This window comes from Macaca nemestrina, chromosome 11, assembly GCF_043159975.1.
Source record: "Macaca nemestrina isolate mMacNem1 chromosome 11, mMacNem.hap1, whole genome shotgun sequence".
Classification (NCBI taxonomy): domain Eukaryota; kingdom Metazoa; phylum Chordata; class Mammalia; order Primates; family Cercopithecidae; genus Macaca; species Macaca nemestrina.
The window spans coordinates 119,717,178-119,742,864 of record NC_092135.1 but is presented as its reverse complement, the minus strand read 5'-3'; the positions used below and the strand labels follow the sequence as shown (position 1 = coordinate 119,742,864).

Genomic DNA, 25,687 nt, shown 5'->3' with positions numbered 1-25,687 from the left:
GTCAAGAGATCGAGACCATCCTGGCCAACATGATGAAACCCCATCTCTATTAAAAATACAAAAAAATTAGCCAGGCCTGGTGGCGGGCACCTGTAGTCCCAGCTACTCGGGAGGCTGAGACAGGAGAATCACTTGAACCCAGGAGGTAGAGGTTGCAGTGAGCCAAGATTGCGCCACTGCATTCCAGCCTGGATGACAGAGTGAGATTCTGTTAAAAAAAAAAAAAAAAAAAAAAATCACTTACCATTGACTGGAATAGCTGCTCACACAGTAAATACTGCACTTTCTCCTTGTGATTTCACATGCCCTTGGTACGTCACATTGAGGTTAACTTCACCGTACACATTACCTGATTTGAGAAGAAAGGAAGTTTTCAGTAATAAATTCCACAATATTAAAGGTGGAATAGGGAGCGGGGGATGGGACTTAAGTAGCTAACCACAAAACTCATTTCTCTTTTAAGCACTATTCATCCATTCAAAAGTACATCTCTGATCTTTCTGGTAATGAAACTCTTCTGTATCTTGTCTGTGGTGGCAGAGACTCAAACTTGTACATTGCATAGAACTAAACATGTGCAGACACACATAGAAGTGAGTGCAAGAAAAATGGGGAAAATCTGAATGAGATCAATGGATTGTGTTAACGTCAATATCCTGGTTGGGATGATGTATGGGTTGGGTAAGGCTTTTAAGACCTCACCACTACAGGAAATGGAGTAGAGATATGCTATGGTGGTGTCTCCTCCAAAAGTTATTTCAAAACTTAATCCCTGATGCAACAGTATTAAGACATGTGGTCTTTGGCGGTGAGTAAGTCATGAGGTCTCCTCCTCATAAATACGATTAGCACTCCTCTAACAGGGCTTGAGGTTGAAGAGAGTGCTTTCATGCCCTTCCATTCCTCCCACCATGTGAGGACACAGAGTTCATCCCCACTGGAGGATGCAGCAACTAGCACCATCTTGGAAGCAAAGACCAGGACCCTTATCAGACAGTGCCTTGATCCAGGACTTCCCAGTCTCCACGACCATGAGAAATGAATTTCTACTGATTATGACTGACTTAGTCTGTGGAATTTTGTGACATCAGCACAAATAGACTAAGACAAGGTGCATGGGATCTATCTGTACTAATACTTACAACTGTATCACAAAATATCGCTGTATTAGTCAGAGTTCTCCAGAGAAACAGAATGAAGTACCCTCAAAGAAACACCCAACATAAGGTTTGAAAAAATATGTGGGCATTCCGTGGCCCAGGCAGATTGACAAATAAGATTAACTGTCATAACCTCAAAACTAAATAAATAAATACATAGATAATGAAATACATCAAAATATCTTTTTAAAAAAGATTTAGTTTTTTGAAAGTGAAAAAAAATACATCTCTAGATTGAGAGAACCCAAATCTAGGTTTACATCTGGATTTTCTATTGTTTCATTGGTCTATGTGTCTGTTTTTATGTCAGTATCGTGCAGATTTGGTTACTATTGTAGCATATTTTTTCTCACCCCAGTTAAAATGGCTTTTACAAAAAAAAACAGGCAATAACGAATGCTGGTGAGGATATGGAGAAAGGGGAACCCTGGTACGCTGCTCCTGGAAATCTAAATTAGTACAACCACTATGGAGAACAGTATGGAGGTTCCTCAAAAAACTAAAACTAGAACTACCATATGATCCAGCAGTTCCACTACTGGGCATATACACAAAAGAAAGCAAATCAATAGATTCAAAAGACACCTGCACTTCCATTTTTATTTCAGCACTGTTCATGAAAGCCAAGATATGGAATCAGCCTAAGTGTCCATCAGTGGACAAATGGATAAATAAAATGTGGTATATATACACAATGGAATATTATTCAGCCATAAAAATGAATGAAATCCTATCATTTGTAGGAACATGGATGGACCTAGAGATCATTATGTTAGGTGAAATAAGCCAAGCACAGAAAGACAATATCACATGTTCTCACTCACAAGTGGGAACTACAAAATGGACCTAATGAAGAATGAGTAGACTGGTGGTTACAAGAGGCTGGGAAGGATAGGCAGTAGAAGGGGATGAAGAGAAGTTGGTTAATGGGCACAAATATATGGTTTGGTAGAAAAAATAAGACCTAGTGCTAGATAAATTAGCAGGGTGACTATAGTTTATAATAATTATATTTCAAAATAGCTAGAATAGAAAAATTCTGATGGTTATTGCAGAAAGAAAAGACAAATATTTAAGGTGATAGATATCCTAAGAACTAGAATATCTTAAGAACTCATCTGATATTTACAAATTATGTGAATTTATTAAATTATCTTATGCACCTCCAAAACTATGTACATCTATTATAGTCTGCATCAATAAAAATTAATTAAATTTAAAACATTTTTTACAAAGATAAACCAAATCTAGACTGCTTTAGATATTGAGATCCTGGGCTTCAAATTTGATACCATGATTAGATAAGACTTCGGAGATTTTAGGATGGGGGTAAGTTTATTTTTCATATAGGAGGGAGATAAATAGTTGTTCCTAAGAGTGTGGACAGTAGTATATTAAATAATTGTCCCTAGCTCTTCACTATTCTCTACAATCACATCCTTTGCCATGTGACCTAGTAGCTCTTTCCACTACAGTCAAATGTTTCCTCTTGCCACTTGTCTTTAGCCTCTACCATATGGCTTACTTTAGCCAATGGGATATTAGCAAATATAATACAGAGGCCTGAAATATGTTTACAGCAATCTCCTGAATGTTGGCCATGGCCTGGAGCCAACCCCAGTTTTGGAGCCTTAATCAACGGACTCCACTGACCTACAGGAACATGAGCAAGAATAAATGATTGTTAAGCTATTGAATTTGGGGCCAGCTTGTTTCACAGAAAGATCCTCCCAACCTAAAATATTATTCTTTTATTTCATAAAAACATGAGTACCTACTCCACACCCGGAACTGTGTTATCTGCTGGAGGTATGATCATAAATCGAATGGACATGCCACTTGATCTAACAGAGCTTACAGTCATGAGTCTGTCATTATGTTAAAAAGAGAAAGGATTCTTTTATACAGCCAGCCATTACACCACCCAACTTCTACTGATTTGAAAATTTAAATTCTGAAAAAACATTCCTGGTCACATGAATGTTTAATTCTATGCAATATTTGAAGAACAAATCTGTGGTGTAGAAACTAGACAATGCGTTGAGTTTTTGCTTTTTGTTTGTTGTGTGTGTGTTTATTTCAAGGCAGAACAGTATAAATAGAAAACATGGTGGCCGACTATTGTAAATAGCACAGTGGCTTTTGAAGCAAATAAACATGTGCATGTGTGTGTCTGTGTCTGGGTACACATGTATACATATAGGAAATATCAATAAATTGCATCATCAACTCAGTTACCCAACTGAGAAAAATGTGGTTATCTTTGACTCATCTTTTACCAAATTTTCCTATATATGTATCTTGAATACATAAACTTCTCTCCTTCTCTGTCATACTGTCATCCTACCCAAGTCATCACCATTTGCTCCCTGGAATATGAGGCAATAGCATCTTAACAGATCTGTCTGTCTTCTCTGCATCTTCTCTTTCTCTCTCTGTTCATTCTACATCACAAAGATTTATCCAAAATATAAAACTGATCCTTAATTCTTCATGCGTGATGCCCTTTGATGTTTTCCTATTTCTGTAGAATAAAAGTCCAAGCTTCTTAGTACACAAAGCAAGACCTTCCATTATCTCACCCTTGCTACCTCATCTCCTGCAAGTCTCAGCTTCAAACCCATTCACCAGTAAGTAGTCACTTAATCAGGGCAGGGATTAGAGCACAGCAAGCAAGGTGTGTAGGGTGCAAAATTTAAAGCGGTACTCACTCTTTAGTTTATACAGAGCGCACCTGAGAATGTGTGCCTACTTAAATTGCATGCCTTATGCACCCTGCTTGTCTCTGGTCCCCAGTGCTTCATGCTCTTGTATATCTTCCACTAGTTTGCTCATACTGTTGCCCTTGCTGAAACACCTTTTTTACCCCCCTTTTTCTGCTGATTCTAATTCACATGGTGTAGATTTGGCTTAACTGGCATTTCCTAGGAAACAGTTCGTGACCGCCAGGCTGGTAAGTTCACTCACATGTTTCATGCTTCAATAGAAGCTCTGGGCTTACTTTTACCTTAGTACTCATCATATTTGATGGAAACTGCTTATCTCCTTGACTATAACATCTATTAAAATGCGGTCTTTTGTTTTTTGTCTTTGTAGCATAAAAAGCTAGGCCAGGCATCCTTTAAGCCCTCTCTGGTCCCCCATATCTAACTCTTCACTAAGTCATGTGGCTGTTACCCTCTAAATGCTTGTCAAAGCCATCCACCTCTCTCCACGTCCACTCAAGCCACAGAGGCTCATGATCTCCTACCCGCAATATTACAATAGCCTCTTACCAGGCCTTCCAAAGTCCATTCCCCGACCCAACCCACCATCTCCATTTGCCTACTTCATTGTAGCCACGGTAATCTTTGCAAAATGAAGATATTATCATGTCACCACCAACCCATAAGCACTTCTTATTGTACTTGGGACAGGAAATCAAACTTCAAGGATGGTCTAAAGCCCCTCTTCAAGGTCTGACTGTGTCTGACCTCTACAGCTAATCTCACTAAATGTGCGCCATTGTTTATATTCTGGCCATTCTTTCATTCTAGAAGACTCCATGCAAGTTCCTCATCTAAGGGTCTGGACACAGACAGATGAATGCTTCAGCCCCTCCATCATTTCACTGGATTAACATCTCCTCTTCTTCATGTCAGTCCAAAAACTGCTAGGTGGAGCCTCCATGATTTCTCAATCTAGGTCAAGTCCCCTGCTATTCATCTTCCTAGTTCTACATTCCTATGAGTGTCTTCCTTCAAAATACTCATCTCAGTTCATAGTGTTTCATGTTTCTGGGAAATGATTTTTATTCAACAGTATCTAGTTGTGTGTTCACAAAATAAATTATTTACTACAGAAATCTCCAAACATGCACAAAGTACAGAGACTATAACAAAGTCCCATTTCTTCTTGTTTTAGTAATCAACAACATACGGATATTTTATCTTTTGTATCTTTATACTATCTCGCTTCCTCCCAAATATTATATTTTACCCTTAAATACTTTAGCCTATATCTCTAAACAATAAGGACTCTTTCTTTAAAAAAAATTCCCAAAATATTTTCACATGATCACACTTCCAAAAACTAATGAGCATTTTAAAATTATCGAATGTCTTGTCAGTGTTCAAATACTGTGTAAAATTTTAATTCTGACTTCCCACAACACTGAGAACAGGGTCAATCAGCCTGATACGGTACATGCCACATAGTTGATAATAAATACAGCTGAGTAAGTGACTGACTAAATAAACTGTTGTTTAATAAATATTTATGAGCTGAACTGGACACAGGAGTGCAAGTACACCTGGGGAACACATTGCAGAGAAAACCAGTTAAATAAGCTGCCACTCCTTTCTTCACCCCACATGAACCGAACCTTCTCTTCAGGTGACATTCTTGGCCCTTGGAGTAAATTGGTGCATTGGAACAAACTCAGAGCAAGGAGAGGTGTCAAAGTTTTGTCTTTCCAACCCCACTACACCCTGCTGTCACCCTAAGTGAGACAAAGGGATGACAGTGTGCTTTTCATCTCTAGGGACTTTACTTTCTTTCCACCCATCATCCTCTCTTTTCCATTCCCAGAGAGTACTGGGCACATACAGGTAAAATAGCACCCACCAGTCAAAAGTGGCTGAACTGGGCAGTGCAGGATTGGTGTTTGCCAAGAGGCTCTGAGTCTCTGTACAGACACTTGAACAAGTGCTGGTTCTGTTAGTAAGTAACCCAAGGTTTATCTAATTGTCGCACAGAAGAGAACATTTATAGTCAAATCTCATCAAGGCAGGGGAGGAAAAGCTTTGTTTCCCCTTGGTTGTATTTTTACCTTTTTAAATATGTAGTTTATATAATTTATATAATTTTTCATTATAAAAAGCATACTTTTCCCTAGTTGTGATTTTTTACTCACTCATCAGCAATTTTCTGTGTTATTACAAATCCTGGGTATACATTATCTTTTACTCCTTAATGTTCCATTAATGTTCCATTAAATGGCATTTCTAAACTTTCTTTAGTGACTATTGCCTCCAATTCTTAATTATCATAAGTGATGCTTCGCTTAATAACTCTGTACATAAAGCTTTTTCTGTATCAAAGATAATTTTATTTTATTTTACTTTATTTTATTTTATTTATTTTTTTTTTTTTTTGAGACGGAGTCTCGCGCTGTCACCCAGGCTGGAGTGCAGTGGCCGGATCTCAGCTCACTGCAAGCTCCGCCTCCCGGGTTCACGCCATTCTCCTGCCTCAGCCTCATTCCCAGAAGTACAATGACCAGGTCAAAGAATAGGAATAATGTGGCCAGGAGTGGTGGCTCATGCCTGTTGTCCCAGCACTTTGGAAGGCCGAGGTAGGCAGAACACAAGGTCAGGATTTCTTTTTTTTTTTTTTTTTTTTGAGACGGAGTCTCGCTCTGTCGCCCAGGCTGGAGTACAGTGGCCGGATCTCAGCTCACTGCAAGCTCCGCCTCCCAGGTTTACGCCATTCTCCCGCCTCAGCCTCCCGAGTAGCTGGGACTACAGGCGCCCGCCACCTCGCCGGCTAGTTTTTTTTTTTGTTTTTTTAGTAGAGACGGGGTTTCACCGTGTTAGCCAGGCTGGTCTCGATCTCCTGACCTCGTGATCCGCCCGTCTTGGACTCCCAAAGTGCTGGGATTACTTTTCAAGACCAGTTTGGCCAACATGGTGAAACCCCGACTCTACTAAAAATACAAAAAAAACCACCAGAAAACACAAAAAACAAAAGACACAATTAGCAGGACATGGTGGCAGGCGCCTGTAATCTCAGCTACTCGGGAGGCTGAGGCAGGAGAATTGCTTGAGCCCAGGAAGCGGAGGTTGCAGTGAGCTGAGATCGCACCATTGCTCTCCAACCTGGGCAACAGAGCAAGACTCCCTCTCGGGAAAAAATAAAATAAAAGAAAAGAATATGAATAATGTGAAAGCTTCTAGTATATGCACACTACCCCACTGCTTAGAAAGCATTGCTGTTCATCTGTAAAATTAATTTGCCTTTAAATTAAATTTAACTTTAAAGTACCATTTATTGTTTTTCTATTGTATAAATAGTGCATATTCATTACAGAAAAATTAAACAATACAGATATGTAACAAGAATGGAATAAAAAGCATGTGAAATTCCACCACTCAGAGTTATACATACATATATATCAAGTTCTATAAGGTCTCAAAGAATAAACATCACAGACTACTATCAATAATGAAGATTTATATCAGGAGTGCATAGGAGCATGGAATAATAAGGGAAGCTGTTCTATTAACTGTATAGTCACTCCAGAACCAAACACTTCAAAGACAGGGATTTCACTAGGCCAAATGCAGAAGCAGATTGAAATCTTCTCTTTACATCTAACCCTAGTTCATCGCATGCTTTTAGCATTTTTACTTCCCTAAGAAGAGATTGGATTGGATTTGTTTGCTGTCTTCTACAATATAGAATCTACATGGAACATTCCATATCACTTTTAGGTAGAGTTATCACAAGCCACCTCCAAGGCTGTTGTCCTTCTTTATACTCAGACGTTATATATTTACCTTGGGCTCTTGTTCAAACACCGTCAATCCGCTGTTTTCATTCCTACCAGGCAATTTACAAAGCAAAGATATACTTCAAGCTACTTCAAGATTCTTGAAGTGTAAGATCTAAGGAGGATCTGTATTTTCAGAATGTCATTCACATTGTGCTATATGATCTCTTCAGTATAACATTGTTTTATAATCCACTTTATTCCCTTAACACTGAATCTTCAACCCTAACTCTTAACATTGTTTTATAATCCACTTTATTCCCTTAACACTGAATCTTCAACTCTAACTCTTAATATTCCACCTTGTGAATGTGCCATAAAGTAGCCAGTCTCCTGTAGCTGGATACCAGGTTGCTTTTGATTTAGGGCTATAGATTATTTTAAATGATAAAGAGAACCATTGCAGACAAATTCTTTTTGGTTTCTTTCTATCCTAACATGTATTTGCCCACCTGTTTTATTTGCTTTTATTTTATTTTATTTTATTTTATTTTATTTTATTTTATTTTATTTTATTTTATTTGAGACAGAGTCTCACTCTGTCTCCCAGGCTGGAGTGCAGTGGTGCAATCTCAGTTCATTGCAACGTCCGCCTCCTGGGTTTAAGCGATTCTCGTGCCTTAACCTCTTGAGTACCTGGGATTACAGGCATGCACCACCACACCTGGCTAAGTTTTGTATTTTTGGTAGAGGCAGGGTTTCACCATGTTGGCCAGGCTGCTCTTGAACTCCTGGCCCCAAGTGATCCACACGCCTCGGCCTCCCAAAATGTTGGGATTACATGTGTGAGCCACTGCAACTGGTCTATTTTATTTTAACATTTGTAATTAATTTTATTTTAGGTGTGTATCTTAGAACAACCTGAAATCTTTGTTTGTTTTTTTTTAAATAGAAAAGCTTTATGTGTTCACATTAACTTTGATAACCAAATATTCATTGTCAATTTCCTGCCTGCTTTTTTTTTTTTATTATACTTTAAGTTCTAGCATACATGTGCACAACGTGCATGTTTGTTACATATGTATACATATGTCATGTTGGTGTGCTGCACCCATTAACTTGTCATTTACCTTAGGTATATCTCCTAATGCTATCCCTCCCCCCTTCCCCCACCCCACGACAGGCCCTGGTGTGTGATGTTCCCCTTCCTGTGTCCAAGTGTTCTCATTGTTCAATTCCCACCTATGAGTGAGAACATGCAGTGTTTGGTTTTTTGTCATTGCGATAGTTTGCTGAGAATGATGGTTTCCAGCTGCATCCATGTCCCTACAAAGGACATGAATTCATCCTTTTTTATGGCTGCATAGTATTCCATTGTATATATGTGCCACATTTTCTTAATCCAATCTATCATTGATGGACATTTTGGTTGGTTCTAAGTCTTTGCTATTGTGAATAGTGCCACAATAAACATATGTATGCATGTGTCTTTATAGCAGCATGATTTATAATCCTTTGGGTATATACCCAGTAATGGGACGGCTGGGTCAAATGGTATTTCTAGTTTTAGATCCTTGAGGAATCACCACACTGTCTTCCACAATGGTTGAACTAGTTTACAGTCCTATCAACAGTATAAAAGTGTTCCTATTTCTCCACATCCTATTCAGCACCTGTTGTTTCCTGACTTTTTAATGATCGCCATTCTAACTGGTGTGAAATGGTATCTAATTGTGATTTTGATTTGCATTTCTCTGATGGACTGTGATGAGCATTTTTTCATGTGTCTGTTGGCTGCATAAATGTCTTCTTTTGAGAATTGTCTGCTCATATCCTTTACCCACTTTTTGATGGGGTTGTTTGTTTTTTTCTTGTAAATTTGTTTGGGCTGTTTATAGACTCTGCATATTAGCCCTTAGTCAGATGAGTAGATTGCAAAAATGTTCTCCCATTCTGTAGGTTGCCTGTTCACTCTGATGGTAGTTTCTTTTGCTGTGCAGAAGCTCTTTAGTTTAATTAGATCCCATTTGTCAATTTTGGCTTTTGTTGCCATTGCTTTTGGTGTTTTACACATGAAGTCCTTGCCCATGCCTATATCCTGAAAGGTATTGCCTAGGTTTTCTTCTAGGGTTTTTATGGTTTTAGGTCTAACATTTAAGTCTTTAATCCATCTTGAATTAATTTTTGTATAAGGTGTAAGGAAGGGATCCATTTTCAGATTTTCTACATATGGCTAGCCAGTTTTCCCAGCACCATTTATTAAATAGGGAATCCTTTCCCCATTTCTTGTTTTTGTCAGAATTGTCAAAGATCAGATGGTTGTAGATGGGTGGTATTATTTCTGAGGTTCTGTTCTGTTCCGTTGGTCTATATCTCCGTTTTGGTACCAGTACCATGCTGTTTTGGTTACTGTAGTCTTGTAGTATAGTTTGAAATCAGGTAGCGTGATGCCTCCAGCTTTGTTCTTTTGACTTAGGATTGTGTTGGCAATGCGGGCTCTTTTTTGGTTCCATATGAACTTTAAAGTAGTTTTCTCTAATCCTGTGAAGAAAGTCATTGGTAGCTTGGTGGGCATGACATTGAAACTATAAATTACCTTGGGCAGTATGACCATTTTCCTGATATAGATTCTTCCTATCCATGAGCGTGGAATGTTCTTCCCCTTGTTTGTGTCCTCTTCTATTTCATTGAGCAGTGGTTTGTAGTTCTCCTTGAAAAGGTCCTTCACATCCCTTGTAAGTCGGATTCCTAGGTATTTTATTCTCTTTGAAGCAATTGTGAATGGGAGTTCACTCATGATTTGGCTCTCTATCTGTCTGTTATTAGTGTTCAGGAAGGCTTGTGATTTTTGTACATTGATTTTGTATCCTGAGACTTTGCTGAAGTTGCTTATCAGCTTAAGGAGATTTTGGGCTGAGATGATGGGGTTTTCTAAATATACAATCATGTCATTTGCAAACAGGGACAATCTGACTTCCTCTTTTCCTAATTGAATACCCTTTATTTCTTTCTCCTGCCTGATTGCCCTGGTCAGAACTTCCAACACTATGTTGAATAGGAGTGGTGAGAGAGGTCATCCCTATCTTGTGCCAGTTTTCAAAGAGAATGCTTCCTGTTTTTGCTCATTCAGTATGATATTGGCTGTGGGTTTGTCATAAATAGCTCTTATTATTTTGAGATATGTCCCATCAATACCTACTTTATTGAAGGTTTTTAGCATGAAAGGCTGTTGAATTTTGTCAAAGGCATTCTCTGCATCTATTGAGATAATCATGTGTTTTTTGTCTTTGTTTCTGTTTATGTGATGGATTACATTTATAGATTTGCATATGTTAAACCAGCCTTGCATCCCGGGGATGAAGCCCACTTCATCATGGTGGATAAGCTTTTTGATGTGCTGCTGGATTCAGTTTGCCAGTATTTTATTGAGGATTTTTGCATTGATGTTCATCAGGGATATTGGTCTAAAATTGTCTTTTTTGTTGTTTCTCTGCCATGCTTTGGTATCAGGATGATGCTGGCCTCATAAAATGAGTTAGGGAGGATTCCCTCTTTTTCTATTGATTGGAATAGTTTCAGAAGGAATGGTACCAGCTCCTCCTTGTACCTCTGGTAGAATTTGGGTGTGAATCCATCTGGTCCTGGACTTTTTTTAGTTGGTGGGCTATTAATTATTGCCTCAATTTCAGAACCTGTTATTGGTCTATTCAGGGATTCAACTTCTTCCTAGTTTAGTCTTGGGAGAATGTATGTGTCCAGGAATTTATCCATTTCTATTAGATTTTCTAGTTTATTTGCATAGAGATGTCTATAGTACTCTCTGATGGTAGTTTGTATTTCTGTGGGATTGGCGGTGATACCTCCTTTATCATTTTTTACTGCATCTATTTGATTCTTGTATCTTTTCTTCTTTATTAGTCTCGCTAGTGGTCTATCAATTTTGTTGATCTTTTCAAAAAATCAGCTCCTGGATTCACTGATTTTTTGAAGGGTTTTTTGTGTCTCTATCTCTTTCAGTTCTGCTCTGATCTTAGTTATTTCTTGCCTTATTCTAGTTTTTGAATGTGTTTGCTCTTGCTTCTCTAGTTCTTTTAATTGTGATGTTAGGGTGTCGATTTTAGATCTTTCCTGCTTTCTCCTTTATGGCATTTAGTGCTATAAATTTCCCTCTACACACTGCTTTAAATGTGTCCCAGAGGTTCTGGTATGTTGTGTCTTTGTTGTCATTGGTTTCAAAGAACATCTTTATTTCTACCTTCGTTTCATTATGTACCTAGTAGTCATTGAGGAGCAGGTTGTTCAGTTTCCATGTAATTGAGCGATTTTGAGTGAGTTTCTTAGTCCTGAGTTCTAGTTTGATTGCACTGGGGTCTGAGAGACAGTTTGTTATAATTTCTGTTCTTTTATATTTGCTGAAGAGTGCTTTACTTCCAACTATGTGGTCAATTTTGGAATAAGTGCGATGTGGTGCTGAGAAGAATGTATATTCTGTTGATTTGAAGTCGAGAGTTCTGTAGGTGTCTATTAGTCCACTTGGTGCAGAGCTGAGTTCAATTCCTGGATATCCTTGTTAACTTTCTGTCTCGCTGATCTGTCTAATGTTGACAGTGGGGTGTTAAAGTCTCCTGTTATTATTGTGTGGGAGTCTAAGTCTCTTTGTAGGTCTCTAAGGATTTGCTTTATGAATCTGAGTGCTCCTGTATTGGGTGCATATGTATTTAGGATAGTTAGCTCTTCTTGTTGAATTGATCCCTTTACCATTATGTAATGACCTTCTTTGTCTCTTTTGAACTTTGTTCGTTTAAAGTCTGTTTTATCAGAGACTAGCATTGCAACCCCTGCCTTTTTTTGTTTTCCATTTGCTTGGTAGGTCTTCCTCCATCCCTTTATTTTGAGCCTATGTGTTTCTTTGCACGTGAGATGGGTCTCCTGAGTACAGCACACCTATGGGTCTTGACTCTTTATCCAATTTGCTGGTCTGTGTCTTTTAATTGGAGCATTTAGCCCATTTACATTTAAGGTTAATATTGTTATGTGTGAATTTGATCCTGTCATTATGATGTTAGCTGGTTATTTTGCTCATTAGTTGATGCAGTTTCTTCCTAGCATCGATGGTCTTTACAATTTGGCATGTTTTTGCAGTGGCTGGTACCAGTTGTTCCTTTCCATGTTTAGTGCTTCCTTTAGGAGCTCTTGTAGGGTAGGCCTGGTGGTGACAAAATCTCTCAGCATTTGCTTTTCTGTAAAGGATTTCATTTCTCCTTCACTTATGAAGCTTAGTTTGGCTGGATATGAAATTCTGGGTTGAAAATTCTTTTCTTTAAGAACGTTGAATATTGACCCCCACTCTCTTCTGGCTTGTAGAGTTTCTGCCGAGAGATCTGCTGTTAGTCTGATGGGCTTCCCTTTGTGGGTAACCTGACCTTTCTCTCTGGCTGCCCTTAACATTTTTTCCTTCATTTCAACTTTGGTGAATCTGACTATTATATGCCTTAGAGTTGCACTTCTCGAGGAGTATCTTTGTGGTGTTCTCTGTATTTCCTGAATTTGAATCTTGGCCTGCCTTGCTAGGTTGGGGAAGTTCTCCTGGATAATATCCTGCAGAGTGTTTTCCAACTTGGTTCCATTCTCCCCATCACTTTCAGGTACACCAATCAGATGTAGATTTGGTATTTTCACATAGTCCCATGTTTCTTGGAGGCTGTGTTCATTACTTTTTACTCTTTTTTCTCTAAACTTCTCTTCTTGCTTCATTTCATTCACTTGATCTTCAATCACTGATTCCCTTTCTTTCAGTTGATCGAATCAGCTACTGAAGTTTGTACATTTGTCATGTAGTTCTTGTGCCATTTTCAGCTCCATCAGGTCATTTAAGGACTTCTCTACCCTGGTTATTTTAGTTAGCCATTCATCTAATCTTTTATCAAGGTAGCTTCTTTGCAATGGGTTCAAACTTCTTCCTTTAGCTTGGAGAAATTTGATCGTCTGAAGCCTTCTTCTCTCAACTTGTCAAAGTCATTCTCCATCCAGCTTTGATCCGTTGCTGGCAAGGAGCTGCATTCCTTTGGAGGGGAAGAGACGCTCTGATTTTTAGAATTTTCAGATTTCGTGCTCTGTTTTTTCCCCATCTTCATGGTTTTATCTACCTTTGGTCTTTGATGATGGTGATGTACAGAGGGGTTTTGGTGTAGATGTCTTTTCTGTTTGTTAGTTTTCCTTCCAACAGTCAGGACCCTCAGCTGCAGGTCTGTTGGAGTTTGCTGGAGGTCCACTCCAGAACCTGTTTGCCTGGGTATCAGCAGTGGAGGCTGCAGAACAGTAAACATTGCTGAACAGCAAATGTTGCTGCCTGATCATTCCTCTGGAAGCTTCATCTCAGAGGGGTACCCGGCTGGTGGGGTGTCAGTCTGTCCCTACTGGGGGTTGCCTCCAAGTTAGGCTACTCAAGGGGTCAGGGACCCACTTGAGGAGGCAGTCTGTCTGTTCTCAGATCTTGAACTCCATGCTGGGAAAACCATTACTCTCTTCAAAGCTGTCAGACAGGAACATTTAAGTCTACAAAGGTTTCTGCTGCCTTTTGTTTAGCTATGCCCTGCCCCCAGAGGTGGATTCTGCAGAGGCAGGCAGGCCTTCTTGAGCTGCGCTGGGCTCCACCCAGTTCGAGCTTCCCAGATGCTTTGTTTACCTACTGAAGCCTCAGCAATGGCGGGTGCCCCTCCTCCAGCCTCGCTGCCACCTGGCAGTTCAATCTCAGACTGCTGTGCTAGCAATGAGCAAGTCTCTGTGGGCGTGGGACCCTCTGAGGCAGGCATGGGATGTAATCTCCTGGTGTGCCATTTGCTAAGACCATTGGAAAAGTGCAGTAAGTATTAGGATGGGAGTGACCCGATTTTCCAGGTGCCATCTGTCACAGCTTCCCTTGGCTAGGAAAGGGAATTCCTTGACCCCTTGTGCTTCCCAGGTGAGGCGATGCCTTGCCCTTCTTTGGCTCACGCTCGGTGGGCTGCACCTACTGTCCTGCACCCACTGTCCGACAAGCCCCAGTGAGATAAACCCGGTTCCTCAGTTGAAAATGCAGGAATTACCCATCTTCTGCCTCACTCATGCTGGGAGCTATAGACTGGAGCTGTTCCTATTCGGCCATCTTGGAGAAACTGCCCTGCCTACTTTTTTGCTGCTTTCTCTGCTTCCTTGGTTATCATTTTCCCTTTAAGCTTATTTGTTTTATCATTCAAGTTTTATTTTGAAGTAATACAATCTCTGATTTGGAAATAATACATTCCAATTTTTTGCTAATTACCTTTAAAGTAAAAGAAAAACATCTACGTTTTTCTAACAAATAAAAGTACCATCTTTTGGTGTCCTTCATATGGGCTAATAAATTTAAACCAAAAATTAGTTCTGCTATCCCTGAAACTACCATATTTTATAGAAATAAACTGTTTAAATACAGATCATTATGGATAGACACATTCTATTCTTCCTTGCTTGAGAATTCCAAGAAAATGTAAAATTGCAAGAATTTTAACATTCCATTAAGTTTTATAACCACGTTTCCAAATGCTATTTATATACAATTATGATTTACTGATTTTATTTGACATTTTAGATATCTTCCTTATTTTTAGCGCATTTTTCTGTTGACTTAGCTTTAGTAGCTAAGTCAATTAAGTAGTAATTATCATATAATTTAATTAGAAAAATATGCAAGTGCTATATTTTCTGAGTGATTTCTTGTTTCAGAATAAAAGAATTTCTTAATTTGATCTTCAAATACCCAAATTGGTTTTCTGCACTAGCCAATCAGTTATTCACTATCTCCACTTGATTTTAAAATTCAGTAATCATAGTTTTACGGAATACCAGCCTTCTCTGATTTTACTTCTTTCCCCCTTTATTACTCATTGTCCTAAAAATTATATTGATAATATACATTTAATAATTTATAAATATTTTCTTTTGTGTTTTTACAGATTATTTTCACACAAAAGTAAACCATCTCACTTCTCAGATTGGTCTTTTTATTTTGACCTTAAGTCTTTTCAGATGACTCTTGATTTGTTTCTATATTCTTAATTTATGGATGGAAGAGTGTGTATGAATATATACATGTGAGTGTGTGGGGCGAGGGTATCTATATATACAGTTCTAGGAGTTTAGATTATTGCTTTCATTGATTTTGTAAGACCCTATAGAAACCCTGTTTATGCTCAGTTAAGAAGAAAAGGAAACTACATTTGTATTATGTGCTGTCATTTGGTTTTGCATTTTTTGTTTACTTGTTTGTTTTTGTATACAATTACTTCCGCATATCAGAGTTCAAGTTGTATGTGGGGATTAAGTTGTGCTATAGACATAGACAGACATCCTAAGACTTGTACAAAAAAAGTTTTTTATTCTTTTTTTTTTTTTTTTTTGCATTCTGAAGTCAACTGGGGCCCTCTTCTGAATATTTTATTACATTCTCTCTCATTGTGCTTTATTTATACATTACCTTTATTATTATGGATTAATGTCTATCAATTTTTTTAATGAAAAAATAATAAATTTCTTGTCTGGCTAAGTAAGGGCTCCCTCTACCTCAAAGTGTAACAAGTACTTGCCTGTATATTCCTCTGTTATTTTAAATTTACATGGATATTCAATCTTTCTGCAAGTTATTGTTGTATATAATATGAGATAGTAGTTCTTTATTAGTTTCTCTCAGAGAGCTAGTCAGTTGTTCTGATGTTATAATGAATAATCCATCAATTTTCCATTGGCATCTAGTGCCACCTTTATCATGTAGGTCTCCATATAAACTTGGCTTTATTTCTGTAGTGTAGATTTCTATGATATCTAACGATATCTAGACTTCAGTGTTATATTTTGCTAATCTTCTACCAGCATCAGTTCTTCTAATTATAGTTGCTTTTAATCCAGGGCTTTCTCTAATTTTTTTCTTAAAGTATAGCTATTCTTTTACAAAAATTTGCTTTTAACAAATGTATTAGCACATATTTTCCCACATATTATAGCACATATAATTTATCACTAAACGTTTAAATGCCACTCTACATTTTGTAAGTCATTATTCATCACTGTTTCTTATATTGTCTTTCCCCATCTTGAGTTCTTGATCTGACTTCATTTTCTTTAGGCTGAAGTAATTCCTTAGGGTTTACGAGTGTTTTTGGTGATGCACTTTCTGAATTTCTCCATATCTGAACATGTTCTTCTTTTCTCCCACAGGTGAAAGATACCTTCATTGGTTATAGAAATTTGGGATTTACTAGTATGTGCATATTGTTCCACTGTCTTGCTAGCTTTTAGGTTTACAAAAAGAAAAGAAAACTGACACTTTTCTGATGTTCTTTTTAATGTAAATAACCATTTTGTTGTTTTGCTTTTTCTGTCTTTAAACTACTCCCACAGGTCTAATATAGCTGGCTGCTTCTTTCTGTAAATAAAGTTTTATTGGGCCACAGCCATGGCAATCATTTACATATTGTCTATGACTGCTTCCACCTGCTACCCTGCAGAGTTGTATAGTTACAACAGGGACTGTATGACCTGCAATATTTACTACCTGGTCCTTTATAGAAAAGGTTTTTGAACCGCATTCCTAACCTAACCCACAAGAACAAGACTCCAGTGAGAGCACTTCAAACCTGAAAGAAGAGCAGAGGAGAAGACATTTGGAGCTTGGTAACCTTTGGATGGTGCTAATACCATGACATTAATGTGCCTCTGACAAATATGGGAGACCAACTTCATAAACACTGCTTTAAAACGATGAACATGCCAAACATCTGATGCCCAGATAGGTCTGCTACCAATTCTAATTTGAAACAACCTGTTGGTACCAATTTTGTTTTCTCCAAGGAAGGCAGGAGCCAAGAAGACAGAGGAGGACGGCCTTTTGGAATGGCTTTGTAAGTTCTGCAGCAGATCCAGATGACATGTTATTGAAGCTATATATTGCCTGAGAGCAACACTTCTTTTAGGGCAGAACAATCTTGCTAGTGGAAGAGGTTTAATTTATAAGCAGTCTGATTTAATTTTCTGTTTGGACAGACTGTAATTTGGTGCTAGAAGAAAACCCTTAGAATAGCTTTGTTGTCTTAGCTGACAATTACACAACTTAAGCTGCTCTACCTCTGAACTTCGTTACTCACACATACATGGCAGATTTATATTCTTTTTCTCTTTAGGTGCTATTTCAAATCAGTGCTTAGGTGATAACAACTTAGGCAGACAAAGTAGCTCGTCTAATTCTACTTATGCCAAATTATGTTCAGTACAGGAGAGCAGAACATTTTAAATCACAGAATAAAAAAATTTAAAAAAAAAACTCAACTTCTTTTAGAGCTCCTAATTGGAAAAGGTAACATATTCAGCAATACCCTAGGACTCTGAAAGATCTAATTCATCTCTTCAGAAGGAGCAATTATTCTCAAAGGCCAGCATTCTTAGCTCATACCACACAGGACCAGACACAGAGCAGAGTCAAGCTTTTTAGAATAGTGCATTTAATTGAAACTTGCTTTCTGTTCCATCTAGAAGAATTTAACTTGCAATAAACCACTGAGCAAGCAATATGACTTTCAAGACCATTCTGTAGTTCACTGTTTTTATATAGGTCTAGAAATAGTCCAACAATCTTAGCAGGGGAAAAAATTAAGCCCATCTGTTTTGGAGACTTGAAAAAGCTTCCTTTACCCTCAAAACACTCAGAGTTTTGCATAGAGTTCCAAAAAAAAACAGGTTCATTTGGTCTCAGATCTTTGTTTTATTTAACAAACACTAGCACAGTGCTTACTAGATGCCAGGCACAGCTCTAAGCACTTGGCAAACATTAACATATTTAATCTTCACAATAGTTCTATGTGGGCAGGTGTTATTACTAAAATCCATTTTACAGATGAGAAAACTGAGACACAGAGGATTAAGTAATTTGCCCAAGATCCCAGAAATAGGAAAAGTCAGGATGGGGATTTGCATTCCAGAAGCCTGAATCAGAGCCCAAACTCTTAACGAAGCTCTTCTGCCCATGTGCCACCTCCACCAGCATCCCTCGCCACAAAAGGGAAATACGGAAGTCTCATAGCCCCTGTAAAGCAACCTTGGCTCACCCTGAGAAAGCACCATGAGCTCTTCTAACATGAAACTTCTATAGCATTTATCCAGTTCCCCTGACTTGCACTGAGGATTCTTGCATTGTTAAATAGCATTTCAGATGTATGCTATAATCTACTTACTCTCTACATTTTGTGGGGAGGGCACACACCCAGCACTGTGGTAAGTACCTAGGTACTGACTTCTACATTGATCCTTATTGTTCTTGGAGTTCAACTCTGAATATTTTATCTACTAAAAATAAAAGTGTCTTCTTGAGATGTGTTTTGCCTGGGGCAATTTGCTGGTCCAGCATCACAGGCATCTCCTGGAAAGGTGAACAGACCACAGGCCAAGGTATTTTGAGGGTTTTGGGACCTCTACTTTTAGGATGCCCTGCTGTATTCAAGTGGGCATTTGTGGTTCTGATTATCTATTGATGAACCATATTCCACAGATTATAATTTATTTTCCCTTAGCATGAACTAGAGTCCTATGTGTTCCAAGGCTGATATATGAGTGAAAGTCAGTTAACTAGAGAAAGACATGCTCATCAGCCAACTTTCCTCTTGATGCAACTTCATTGGTCTCTTTATTCAACATCCGGTCTCATGTAACACCCCCAGCACCCTATGATATAAACATTATTATGACCACTTTGCAGATGAGAAAGCTAAGAAAACTAACTGTGTAGTGGTTATTTGCAAATGCTACTTTGGGGAACTGTGAAAGTCTCAGAATATAATCCTGGAGAATATCAAGGTTTTACGATAGTTGACAACTTATAGATTGATATTATGATAGATCATGAAGGTTGAAATACATTTATAGCAGTGGAATTTCTCTACAATTAAATGTTAGAGGAAGCCCCAAAATATAAAGCAAATAAAGGCTCCTTGATCTGGCCTCTATAGAACTTACAGAGCAGTCAGAAATCCACTTCTATAGGTCAGGAAGGGCTACCTGTTTTCAGTGTTGTCAGGCAGGGGCCAGGCAGGAGCTGGAGGTGGGCATGTGCTTCGTATTTCATGGCTTCATGAGCATGTACTTTTTATTTTCATGGAATATTTCCATACGCAAAGATGCCAAAAGCAGAATTTGTTTGAATTTGCTTAGAATGCAACTTAGATTGCCACTTAGGGATTTTATTTTATTTTTAGTTTTAGTTTTTGAAACAGGGTCGCCCTCCAGTCACCAGGCTGGAGTGCAGTGGCACCATCTCAGCTCACTGCAACCTCCGCCTCCCAGGTTCAAGTGATTCTCCTGCCTCAGCCTCCTGAATAGCTGGGATTACAGGCGCATGCCACCACACCCCACTAATTTTTTTGTATTTTTAGTAGATACAGGGTTTTGCCATGTTGGCCAGGCTGGCCCTGAACTCCTGGCCCAAGTGATCCGCCCACCTCGGCCTCTGAAAGAGCTGGGATTACAGTCGTGAGCCCCTGTGCCCGGCCTACCACTTAGGCATTTATTTTGTTCCTACTCAAATTAGAGATTTTTTTATAACGCAGGCATAAATTCGTGCTCTCTCATTTCATTGGAAGTATATTTCAAATGTAATTCATTGTAACCCAAGGGACATAGACTCAAGATGGCTCCATAAATTTATGATCTGTAATGCTCCCCAACCTCCTGCTCCAAACACTTTTGAAAAGACTGATGAAAAGCAGACAGAGGGCTGGAGAAACAGAATAGAGCTGAAACCTCTGGTCTGCTGCACTGTTGCCGAAAACCAATAGTGATGGCTGAGAGTACAATTTCTGAAGGATAATGGGAACTAAAATTTCAAAATTTCAAAATGGAGTGCCTGAAGATCGGAGCTGAGTAAAGCTTGCTTGCTTGTAAAGAAAGAATAACTGAGTTGTGGAATTGGAACTTTCAAAGAAGCTATGCTCTGACATTCTTATGACCAGAAATCAAGGAGCTCTCTGCCCTGGATCTGTGATATTCTCAACATTGCTGCAGAACAGGTATTCTAAAATTGCATTTTAGAACCCGGTTCTAAATTGAAAGCAAAAGGCTATGGTGGGGGAAACTCAAAATTACAAAACTGCTAGAGACAAAGAAAGAGAAAACAAAACATAATCAGAAACTTCTCTCAAAAGGAATGTGCAAAGCAAAGTTTCAAACAAGAAAAAAACCAAAGCTAAGAAAGGCAGACAATAAAATTAACTTAAGTCTATTCTGTTCTGAGTTTCTCAGTCTGTACTTTTACTGATAGCATACTCACTTAATTATGTGCTTTGCCATATACATTTTACCACATAGAACAAGCTCTCATTCCCTTACTAGTTTTCTTCAGAATTGTCTTATTTTTGGCCTTCGGTGATTTCATCATGAATCGAAGATAAGCTTGCCACATTCTGTCAAAAACCTAAGAAGAGGTTGCCACATCTGTTAAAAATGTTGGAATATTTATTAGAATTGAATGGAATTTACAAAGAATGTTTATTATTATTATACACACCCGAAGATATGTATGGTTCTACATATCCATGAACATGGACCATCTGTGAGGTTATACAGGTCTTCCTGTAAATGTTTTGTAATTTTCTCTACAAAGGTCTTACACATCTTTGTATTTTACAGTTCATAACTTATAGTTTTTGTTACCATTGTGAATGAGACATTTAAAGTAACATTTTAAATTAATTACAACTATTGTGTACTTTACCTTAAATGAATGGCAATTATATTGGCAAAGGACTTCTCATGAGCCATAATAGAGGCCAGGAGACAATGAATTTATACCTGTAGAGTGCTGAAGGGAAAAAAATCACCAACTTAGAATTTAATATTCTGCTAGACTGCAATTCAAGAGAGAAAGAGAAAGGAAAATAGAGAGAAAGGGAGTAAGAATTTTTAATATACAAAGACTAAGAGAGTTTACCACCTATAGATTATTAAGTTAATTCTTTGAGGAAAAAAATAAAGCCAGGGTAAGACGTAGGAAGCAAAAACCAATAAGAGATTTGTAGATTGGGGTTTTGTTCTTGTTCTTCAGTTTTACTACCATGTTTGTAGATGTGGCTTTATCTTTATTTTTCCTACTTAAATATTCAAAGTATACTTTTGTGCTGAGATTCATTTCTTTTTAAAATTCTGGAAAATTCTCATATTTCTACATTTTCTTCTTTTGGAACTTTTATTAGAGACATACTAGAAATTTTTAATTTAAAAGGTCTTTATTCTGAACTTTTGGTGGATGTAATTTTTCTCTCTTTGAGTATCTTAAATATACTTTAAAGTCTTTATCAGATAGTTCCTTAAAATTAATTTTATTTAGACTGAATCAAAGATAAAGACAAATGACCGATAGTGAAATGGGCAAAAGTTGCATGCAAGGAATCACGGAAGAAATCTAAAAGCCAAATAAACATAAAAATGTTCACTCCTGTTAGTAAAACAAAAACAAACATTTGTATAGTATTTACTATATGCCAGACACCACTCTAAGCACTGTATTTCATCTGAACTCATTAAATCATTTTGAGGGGAAAAAATAAAAAATAAAAAAAAAAAAGTAGTTTACAGGAAATGGAGCAGAGTAATGAAGAGATTAAGTAACTTGCCCCAGGTCAAATATCAAATAGCAGAGTTGGGATTTGAATGACTAACCTAGAGCTGTGCTGCCCAATATGGTAGCCATGAGCGGCATGTGACTATTTAAGTTTACATTTACATTAATTAAAATTAAATAAAAACGTTTAGTTCCTCAGTCACATTGGTCATTGTTCAAGTGTTCAACAACCATGCATGGCTTATGCTTTACCACAGTGGAAAGCACAGATAGAGACCATTTCCATTATGTAGAAAGTTCTGTGTGGCAATGCTGCCCGCAGAGCCCCTACTCTTGTCAGCAATGCCACAGCCTTATCAAGGTGCTGTTCTTAGACGAACTTCTGTTTTTCCTTGCCCTCTTAAAACTCCACTCAAAATTCAAGGTTCTGAGAGAGAATCCTATTGGCTTTAGTTAGACAAATAGATTAAGAAAATTTAAATTGAATAAGTAATACAATTTTTTTATTTGTCAAGTTAGTAAAAATAAAGAAGTATGACATTTTAAGTTACAGTAGGAATGTAGGGAAATAGAAATATTCACAAGCTGCTCTAGAAATGTAAATTAGTACAGCCACTTTGAAGAGAAATTTGGCAAAATCTTGTTAAATTGAAAATGTGGCCAAGCATGGTAGCTCACGCTTGTAATCCCAATACTTCGGGAGGCTGAGGCAGGAGGATCACTTGAGGTAAGGAGTTCAAGACCAGCATGGCCAACATGGTTAAACCCCATATCTACTAAAAATACAAAAATTAGCTGGGCATGGTGGTGCATGCCTATAATCCCAGCTACTCAGGAGGCTGAAACAGAAGGAACACTTCAACCCAGGAGGCAGAGGTTGCAGTGAGCTGAGATCACAGCACTGCACTCCAGCCTGGGCAACAGAGCAAGACTCTGTCTCCAATTTAAAAAAAAAAAAAAAATATATATATATATATATATATATATATATATATATATATGTATCCCCCAACCCAGAAACTTTTTTTTTTCTTTTTACAGCAGCAGCACTTTATGTTTTCTTACACAATGACTTGTTGCTTGGGCCTAACATTCTCATATAACAGTAGAAAACCGAAATCTGTTGTCACCTCTTAAAGAATCAAGAATTGCATACCAAAAAAAAAAAAAACCTTACTTAAATTAAAAGGATGAATAAATTTACAGGTGTAAATGCAAACTGTTTCCAACTCGAGGCAAGTAACAGCCCAGGGTGTTCTGGCAGGAAAACACAGGTAAGAAACAAAGCTGGGTCTTATGGTTTGGACTGACAAGACAGGAGCTACAACTGGTTTGGAGCCCTTGCCAGCCTCTAGAGAATCCCCAGAGCACTCAGTTCTGACACATTAATACCCTGCACAGATCAGAGACTGCTGGCCACACAGGCTCACCTAGCCACAGACTTGTCTTCCACAGGCATGTTCTCACTTCAGCCAAGAAGTGACTAATCAACATGTACTAAGGGTTTAAATCAAAGATATGTACAGAGTATTAAACAAATACCAAGGGAACAGTTAACTTGAATACAAGATCAAAAACAGCAATAAGTTCGACAATCCAGTCCAGCAAATCTTCTAGATATGTCATTCTTAGAAAAACTCTTAAACAGGTAGATGACTTAAATATTTTTAAAGGCAGAATTGTTTTCAAGGGTGAAAAATTAAAAACTGTATACATATTCAAATTTAGGTTAATGCATAGTGTAAATAAATGTGATGCATGCATAAAATTAAATGCTAAAAAGAATAACATGTATATATTACATGTCATATATAACATGTATAAAGTACAACAGAAACATATAAATTGTTAAGAGAAAAAGTTGCACAATGTGTCTATGTTAATAGCTAAAGTGTGTGTGTGTGTGTGTTGGTTTTTTTTTTTTTTTTTTTGAGACGGAGTCTCACGCTGTTGCCCAGGCTGGAGTGCAGTGGCGTGATCTTGGCTCACTGCAACATCCACCTCCCTGGTTCAAGCGATTCTCCTGCCTCAGCCTCCTGAGCAGCTGGGACTTGACTGCAGGCAGATGCCACCACGCTTGGCTAAGTTTTTGTATTTTTAGTAGAGATGGGGTTTCACCATGTTAGCCAGGCTGGCCTCGAATTCCTGACCTCAGGTCATCTACCCACCTCTGCCTCTCGAAGTGCTGGGATTACAGGCGTGAGCCACCACGGCCAGCAGTGCATGTACTTTAACCACAAAAAGCAATACTACATGCTGTTCACGATTCTATATATTTGTATGGAAAAATACAAAGGATAGGCTGGGAGAACACCCACGATCTCAGGGAGAGAAAAGGAATCATGGATGGTGGTTAAGGAGAGCTTCAGTTTCTCTGTAATTAATAATGTCCTTTTTAAATATAAGAAGTCAGAGAATTCTGGGAATATAACGGAGTACAGAGCACCAGAAATCCTTTTCTCCACCCAGGCAGCAACACTGGGAAAGGCTTAGAAGTTAAGTTGCACTTAATTTGGGTCACTTCCAGCCAAAGGCAAAATCTGGAAAGCAATTATAAAAGTTAGTATTATTGTAATTCAGGTTTGTAATTCTACATTTTGTTTTCTATGTAAGTGACTAATGCATTAACAAATTATTAGTTGCCTGGGTACGGTAGCTCATGCTTGTAATTTCAGCACTTTGAAAGGCCAAGGTGGGAGGATTACTTGAGGCCAGGAGTTAGAGGCCAGAGACCCCCATCTCTACATAATGTTTTTTTTAAAGTTAGCCAGGTGTAGTAGTGTGCACCTGTAGTTCCAAATGTTTTGGAGGCTGAGGTGGGAGGACTGATTGAGCCTAGGAGGTTGAGGCTGCAATGAGCCATGATCATGCCACTATACTCCAGCCTGAGGGTCTCAGAAAGAAAAATTGTTAGTTTATGTTGTTGGACATAAACTTTAATATCTTTAATATATTAATGTATCTTAATTTTATGCATGCATCATACTTATTTACACTATACATTAACCTAAATTTGGATGTTTACATTAATGTATATAAACTTTAATGTATAAAGATATAATTTTGTGACATCAACAACTAAAAACAGTGTGGACGGGGCTGTAAAGGAGCAGTTTTGTGTGTTGTTAAAGTTAATACATTGTGCACATGTACCCTAGAACTTAAAGTATAATAATAAGAAAAAATAAAGTTAATATGGTAAAAATTCAACTTGGAGTGCTATAATTCTAGGATGTTAAATATAATCTCCATGGTAACCACAAAGAAAATAGGTATAGAATATACACAAAAGGAAATACAAAGATAATTAAAATGTTTCACTCTTTAAAAATTAACTAGACGGCCGGGTGCTGTGGCTCACGCCTGTCATCCCAGTGCTTTGGGAGGCCGAGGTGGGCGGATCACGAGGTCAGGAGATCGAGACCATCCTGGCTAACA

At 38.0% G+C, this 25,687-nt stretch overlaps 1 long non-coding RNA gene across 1 annotated transcript in view; it reads right to left on the bottom strand.

Moving 5' to 3' along the window:
• Nucleotides 1-249: 249 nt before the first annotated feature.
• Nucleotides 250-25,687, bottom strand: part of LOC105481294 (uncharacterized) — a 42,495-nt gene continuing 17,057 nt past the window's right edge. Inside the window, exon 3 of the long non-coding RNA XR_011609614.1 lies at nucleotides 250-349. This is a non-coding gene — a long non-coding RNA (uncharacterized lncRNA). The remainder of the gene's footprint in view (nucleotides 350-25,687) is intronic.